Genomic DNA, 6,389 nt, shown 5'->3' on the forward strand with positions numbered 1-6,389 from the left:
TCTGAGGCCACATTTGAACTTAGGTCCTCCTGAATCCAGGGCCAGTGTTTTATCCACTTCACCATCTAGCCGCCCCCTGTTATTTGGTTCTGTATTGTTATTTAACTTTTCTCACTATTAGTACTTGATTTTTTTTTTCCTTAGGGAGATCTTATCTCCCTAACAAAATCTTTGGCTTCTCAAAAAGCTCATAAATTCGTATTATCTGACAAAGCAAACACATAAAAAAATGTGTTTACTTGTTACCAGTGTCAACAGTTTCTAATTTGGTGGTATATCATTGGTATGAAGTAATGTATTAGTGTTAAGTGTCTCATCCTTACAAACACTACTTACATTTTAAACAATGACTCAGTCCTGCTTTGCTACCCTTTGAGGATGTGTCAAGTTACCAAAAGGAATATCACAAAATTCCCAAATAAAATTTTAACTCACTTTTTAAAATGTACTATGTACTAATCAAAACGACAACGCCTCACCCTGGAGAAAAATGTACCCCCATTGCTTGTTTGGAGAGATGGAGAACCATACAGTACATTTTACAGATACTGGTATCAACTGATAAATTGGGTTGATTTTTACTGAACTACTCCCTACACATTTTCCAAAAATCTTTGTTAAGATGGATAGCTTGTTGGGGAAAGGTTGTGGGGGTATGGATATATTCACAAATGAAGGGGATGTAAAAACAAAACACTAACATTTTATTGATAGCTTTTGTTTTAATATCACCTTTATTTCTGGATATATCCTACCCCCAACTCAGTGAGCCACCCCTTGTTAACAATGAAAAACAGTTAAGTTAAACTATCTAATACACCCACTTCTGACAGAAAATTAAATCATTTACATTCAGTCCCACAACTTTCCCAGAAAAAGGAGAGTAGCACTGGTTATAACAATTACAGTGTTGGGCTTCCTTTGGATGTTCCCTTTGTTTATATTATTGTAGTCACTGTGTAATATTGTTCTCTTGATTCTGCTTACTTCATTCTGTCCCAGTATATACAAAAGTCTCTTAATTCCCGCAGCTTATTTTTAGAAAGGGAGAAGGAAGACATGACATCAAAAAAACAGGAGAGTGTTAGAGACAGGCATTCTAAGACACTACCCCAAAACTACATTGTGCTAGAAGAAAGGAACAGATATTCACATCTGACCTGGCAAGGCTCTTGAACAAGCTGGCAAAGATAAGACTTAAGTCTCTGAGAGGAGAGGCATCAGTAAATTTAGCTCTTCATTTCACAAAGGTTTAAAGTAATCCCAGAACCATGCTAGCAAAATAATATTCTCTACTCTTTATTTGTCAAGAAACTATCACTTTTAAAATTAAGATTCTACAGAAGTAACTCGGGAATTATTTATAGATTATTTCCACATGAGCATTAACCCTGATATTAAAGCCAAATTCTAATGCAGAAAAACTCAAATTTATTCATCTCTTATAGTATCAGTTGAAATGGTTTTAATTCTCCTGTTGGTTATTATTCTAACCAGTCAATAGTATTTCATTTCTCAGCCACCCCCTTTCCCCCAATATACAACAATATTTCTGAGATGTTTATGTGAAAGGAAACAAAAACAAAATCACATTATAGTGCAGTTATGTGGCTGTAAAACAAGCCATCCCTTTCACTATAGAGGTGGCTGTCTTTCAGTGTGGATGAAATAATACCTTTGTGTTATTAGAAAATCAGTTTGTGAAGCACTTTACACAAAAAGGTGCTAGAGAATCTCAGCTGGTATTGATGGGAAGCCCTAGCAGTGCAGAAGTCACTATTTCACAGATTCCCAATCTGTGAGTGTCCCTAAGGGAGCAATTTAGCATCAAGATGCAAGAGTATCAGCTTGATGTGATTGCTTTGAGGCCCCAATTTAATTTCAATCATCCAGCCAAGAGACAGACATCCTCTTTCAGAATAACAGACTATTATAGATCTAACTGCAGGGTATACTAGATAAGATTTCTATCCTCCACCTTCCCTGTCCCTAACCTCCTCCAGCCCCAACAACATTATTAACAGATTCATAAATAAGTTGGGTTTGGGTTTTGTAAAAATATGCATAAAGACGGCACTTTACAAGATATACCAATGCATGGGTTGCTAGTTCGTTGGTGGGGGAGGGGTGGTTTATAAATGAAAACACTTCTCACAAAAAGAAATAAGAAAAATCCCCAGAAACATTTCTAAAAATCACTGGGTTCCTGAGTAGCCAAGGAGACAGTAGATTCCTAGGAGCACCATTCCTAGTCAGAAAAACAATTTCACTACAAAAAGTATTGCTCTTGCAAAACTTTCTACACCAAAACGTTTCAAAAATAATTTCTCCCCACAAAAATTGTCACATTCCCCCCATCATATACTGATGTTATCAGCTGCACAGAGATGCAAGAAGAAAATTACTTCGGTCTATTAAAGGATGAAGTGAACAAAAGAATTACTATTGTTAAGAAAAACTCACCGGCCTTCTATCTACAGTACCTCATATTCTCCTATTCCTTAAGGTCCCATTCAAGTCTCACCTCCTCTGTGAAGCCTCCTTGACCACAAAAGTTCTTCTAAACGCCAACCAGTATAGATTGCCCTGTATTATTCACCTTCTTATGCTCTCTCCCCCAAACCCCTGGTGACACCCAGGATAACAGAAGAAGTAAATGGCCCAATCAGAATTTGAACTTGAATCCTCTGGATTCAAATCTAACTTTCTTTCTTCAGAGATAAACTATTAGCTTGTACTCAAATACTTGGGCAATCAAAGTTACTTTACACTGAGTATTCTTCAAATACCCTTCAGTAGTTTATAGAGCTTTTCTTCCCCCCCCCCCATTTCAAAAAGAAAAACGTCCTTTATAAGCCCTAACAGAACCCTACATCACCTAACTCTCCCCTCCCTACAAACAGAACACTGCTACCCCAAAAGAATGTTGGGATAGGATTCTACAGCACCCACTACGTGCCTAACTCCTAGGGTGGTTCCGACCGCCAGATGAAACAATCCTCTTAAAGCGTTTTGCAAACCTTAGAGTGCTATGTCAATACTAGCTATTATCATTGCCTCATACCGGCCAGTTCACCACCACCAAGTTATGTGGCCTAAGAAGGTAGCAATGGCATAGCAGAAAGAAGCCTGGACGCGGAGGCCGAAAACCTCCTCTGAACCTCTCAAGACCTCAGTCCCACCCATCTGCGAAATGGGCCAAGACCACTAGCAAACACAAGTAAGCTAGCCTCACAACGCGCAGCTGCCCGCCCTCCCCCCGGCCCCCCCTGCTCCACGCGTGCGCACTCGCCTCCTGCAGCTAGCGGGTGAGGGGCATGCGTGGGAAGGGGGTAGGGGCACGGCTGCTTCTGACAACTCTAGGGTACCCCGGCCGCTCCAGAATATACCCCCTCCTCCTCACCTCTCCCGAGGCCCGCTCTTCCCACGTCGTCCCCACCTCATTCCTCCCCGTGGTCCCCTCCTCCTCTACCCCACTTTACCCCCGCCCCCGCTCCTCAGGCCGGGTTCTCCTAGAGGGGCAGCAGGCCCCTCGGACAGCAGCCTCCGTTTCCCCCACAACGCACACAACCACTGAACGCCTTGGGGCGGAGGGGGCGGGACACCAAAAACCTCCGCTTCTTATGACAAAGCCCACGCAGAGCGGCCCTTCCCGCCAACTCCGTAACCCACCTGAACGGAGACCGCCGGGTGGTCCGCGGGACCCTGAGCCCGCGCTCTTTTCTCTATCTTCCCACCGGCAACTCACCCAACGGCAGCACGAAGCTCAGACACCCGCTCCGATTTGAAATCCTCCAATGACCAATCAGAAGGCGGCATATTCCTCCCAGGCCCGCCCAATTCGTGCGCACGCACGCACGTACGCACGGCGACTAAGAAACCACGTGAGGCCTGCGCACAATGCTCCGAAGACGCCGGTCGGGCAGCCATTTTGACTAAGGTCTTTCCTAATGAGGCCATTCGGGGTGCCATGTTGATTGAGGGCAAGGGGTACTGGACTTCGACCTACGCACTTCCTCAGATTTGGATAGCATCATAGATCATAGATTTAGAGTTGGGAGGGACTTTACAAGCCATTACTTGTCAGAGCATCATTTTACAGATGAGGAAACAGAGTAATTAAATGATTTACTCGGGGTCACCGCAGCTACTATCTGGAGCAGGATTTGAACCTAGGTCAGGATGGGTTAAGTAACTTTACTCAGGGTCACACAGCTAGCTGAATTTGAACTTAGGTTTTGCCTGACTCTAGGCCAGAAGCTCTATCCACTGAACCACTTGGCTGCCCTTCAGAATTACTAATAATCTCTTAATTGCCGAGTCTAATAACCTTTTATCAATCCCCATCCTTTGCAGCTTTTGACACTACTGATGACCCTCTTCCCTGTGATATTCTCTTCTCCCTAAGATTTTGACTCATGATTCTCTCCTGGTTCTCCTTCTATCCAAGCACTTCTCAGTCTCCCTTGCTAGATCTTTTTTTTTTTTTTTAGTGAGGCATTTGGGGTTAAGTGACTTGCCCAGGGTCACACAGCTAATAAGTGTCAAGGGTCTGAGGCTGGATTTGAACTCAAGTCCTCCTGAATCCAGGGCCGGTTCTCTATCCACTGTGCCACCTAGCTGCCCCTCCCTTGCTAGATCTTAATCCAGGTTACTCCCACTAATCACAGGTGTCCCATAGGGTTGTGTCCTAGGACCTTTTTTCTGTCTATACTATTTCACTTGATGACCTCATCAGATCTCATGGATTAAATTATTGTCTCTTTTCAGATGATTCTGAGATCTATTTATCTAGTCTTAACCTTTCTCCTGAGCTCTAGTTTCATATCACCAAATACTTAATCGACATCCTAGACTGGCTGTCCCACAGACATCTTAAACTCAACATGACCAAAACTGAACACATTATCTTTTGCCCCCAAACCCTCCCTACTTCCTAACTTCCCTATTACTGTCAAGAGTAGCACTAATCTTTAAGTCACCCAGGCTCCCAGTGTAAGTATTATCTTCAACTTCTCAGTTTCTCATTCCTCATTTCCAATCTGTTACCAAGGTCTGTCAATTTGACTTTCATAACATCTTTCATAACATTAAATTCTCTGACACTGACACCTGGGTGCCAGCCCTTATCACCTCACTGCAACTGCAATAGTCCTGCTGGTTGGTTTCCCTGTCACAAGTCTCTCCCCAATCCAGTAGGTCTACCACTCAGCTGCCAAAGTGATCTTCCTAAAGTGCAGGTCTGACCCTGTCATCCTTCTACTCAAGATACTACAGTAGCTCCCGATCATCTCCAGGATCAAATATAAAATTGTCTGTTTGGTGTTCAAAGCCCTTCATAAACTGTGCCCCCAACACCTTTCTAGCCTTCCTATACTTTGCTGTCCTTTTTCCTTCCACCATCCCCGCCCCTTATTCTGCAATCCCTCAACACTGCTTTCTTTGATATTCCCCATTTACAATACTCCATCTCTCAATTCCAGGCATTTTCACTGGCTGTTGATCTCCCTTCTCATTTCTACCTTCTAGCTTCCTTAAAGTTCCAGCTATCTATCTACAGGAAGTCTTTCCAGATCTCCCTTAATTCTAGCACCTCCCTTCAACAGATTATTTCCAATTTATCCTGCATATAACTTGTTTGAACATTGTTTTTTGCATGTTGTCTTCCCCATTAGACTGTGAGCAACTTGAGAGTCCTTTGCATTCCCAAAGCTTAGCATAGAAATTAGTACATAGTAAACACTTAATAAGTGCTTAACTTGAAAAAGACATAGCAGGTATGTTCATCATACTCATGCATGGCACAAAACTGTGAGGAATAACTAACAAGGTGGATGAGAATAAAGATTCAAGAATCTAAAAGGCCAGAAGTCCAGAACTGAAACAAACAAAATGAAATTTAATAGGGATTTTAAAAAATGAAGTCCTACTCTTGTTTCAAAGAATCAACAATGCATATTTTTTAAAAAAGGATGGGAGACTTAATTGACTACAAATTCAGTATGATACTGTAACTGACTACAAACTCAGTATGATAAATTATAATATTGTTGCTAAAAAAACTTATATAATCTAATGTATTAAAAGAAGCATGATGTCCACAGCAAGAGATACAGTAGTGCCCCCTGTACCTGCTCAGATTTGGGGCAAATAAATTTACCTCTCTGAGTCAGTATATAAAATAAGGAATATATTATTTATATATATATAAAATAAGGAAGGGGCAACTAGGTAGTCAGGAAGACTTGAGTTCAAATCCATCCTCAGACACTTCCAGTATGATCCTGGGCAAGTCATTTTAGCCCAGTTTGCCTCAGTTTCTTCATCTGTAAAATGAACTGGAAAAGGAAATGGTAAACCACTCCAATACCTCTGCCAAGAAAACCCCA

General features: G+C 42.0%; 1 protein-coding gene across 7 annotated transcripts in view; it reads right to left on the reverse strand.

The window, feature by feature from the left end:
- Positions 1-3,784, reverse strand: part of RACGAP1 (Rac GTPase activating protein 1) — a 43,078-nt gene extending 39,294 nt beyond the window's left edge. For 2 of the 7 annotated variants that reach the window (XM_043964984.1, XM_043964981.1), the window contains exon 1: positions 3,065-3,235. The gene's annotated coding sequence lies outside the window, so the exon portion shown is untranslated. Of the gene's footprint in view, positions 1-1,160; positions 1,180-2,524; positions 3,040-3,064; positions 3,236-3,672 lie in introns of those variants that run through there. The other 5 variants (XM_043964985.1, XM_043964986.1, XM_043964980.1 and 2 more) reach the window with 5 other exon arrangements.
- Between the last annotated feature and the right edge of the window lie 2,605 nt (positions 3,785-6,389).

Source organism: Dromiciops gliroides, chromosome 5 (assembly GCF_019393635.1).
Source record: "Dromiciops gliroides isolate mDroGli1 chromosome 5, mDroGli1.pri, whole genome shotgun sequence".
Classification (NCBI taxonomy): Eukaryota; Metazoa; Chordata; class Mammalia; order Microbiotheria; family Microbiotheriidae; genus Dromiciops; species Dromiciops gliroides.